Here is a 1627-nt window from a genome sequence, read left to right on the forward strand (position 1 = left end):
TTGCTATTCATTTACTAACTTTTAGTAATGGATGCTTAGCTTCTTGATTTGTAGGGTATTTAAAAATATACGCATTTAAGGCTATACATTTCTCTTCAAATATGCTGTAGCTGCATCTCACAATATTTGGATTCATTCTTTTATTATCACAATTCAAAAGATTCATGATTTCCATTTGGAGTCTTTTCTTGAGCCATGAGTTACTTAAGCAACATACTAATTTTTATCTGCTTGATTTGTTACTTGTTGAAAACACTATCTTAAAATATACCACTATGATTATATATTTGAATATATCTCTCTTTAATTCAGTCAGCATTTATTTTATATATTTGAGGCTAGATTTTTTAGAGGTACAGCTGACCCTTGAACAACACAGGTTTGAACTATGCAGGTCAATTTATATAAGGATTTTTTACAGTGCAGTACTGTAAAGGTATTTTTTCTTCCTTATGATATTCCTTTTTTTTTTTTTAGAGACTTTTTTTTTTAAAGATTTTATTTATTTATCAGAGAGGTGGGGGGGGGGAGAGCAAGCACAGGCAGACAGAATGGCAGGCGGAGGCAGAAGGAGAAGCAGGCTCCCTGCCGAGCAAGGAGCCCGATGTGGGACTCGATCCCAGGACGCTGGGATCATGACCTGAGCCAAACGCAGCTGCTTAACCAACTGAGCCACCCAGGCGTCCCCCTTATGATATTCTTAATAACACTTTTCTCTAGGTTACTTTTTTCGAGAATACAGTATATAATACATACATATACAAAATCTGTGTTTATTGACTGTTTATGTTATCCATAAGATTTTGGAACAACAGGATGCTATTAGTACTTAAGTTTTGGGGGAGTTAAAAGTTATACATGGATTTTTGACTGACTGGTAGGTGAGTGGGAGTCATTGCCTCTAACCCCCTCACTGCTCAAAGGTTAACTGTATACTATAATTGTTACATCTTCTTAGCGAGGTCAACATTTTATCACCTTTTATTATGATATTCTTTCACTCTGTAAGTATTTTTAATCTATATTGTCTGATGATGATATAATGATATTAGTTTTTGTTTGTTTAATGCTTTTTGATAGTCCTTTTTCAATAGTTTCGATTTATTTGTAAGACCGTATTTAAGAGGCATTTCCTACAAAGACTCTATGGTTGAAGGTGCTTTTGTTTTATCTGACTAACAATCTTTGTCTTTTAACTGGAGCATTGAGTCCATTTACATATAATATAATCATCATTATAATAGTTCAAATCTACTAAAATTTACAGAGCTTTTTTTTTTTCTACCAGGTTTTGTAATATTTTCTTCTCCCTTCTTTCCTTTGTTTAGATTTTTTATTATTCTCTCTCTCTTCCCCAAAAGTCTTGATTTTAATATTATTTTAGTAGTAACTCAAGAGATTATAATATACATCCATTACTAATAAACTATAATGTTACTGATTCTTTGGCCCTATTTTTGGACAATGCAAAATCAGTAGAATACTGTCCTTTACCTACCTCTCAACAATCTATTTTAAGTTTTTATAGCATTTACCCACTCCCCCAATTTTATATGCATTTTAATTCACCAAGACATATCATTATTTTATACAGTCAATATTTAGTTAGTGTTTTATACAGCCAATA

Source organism: Mustela lutreola, chromosome 3 (genome assembly GCF_030435805.1).
Source record: "Mustela lutreola isolate mMusLut2 chromosome 3, mMusLut2.pri, whole genome shotgun sequence".
Classification (NCBI taxonomy): Eukaryota; Metazoa; Chordata; class Mammalia; order Carnivora; family Mustelidae; genus Mustela; species Mustela lutreola.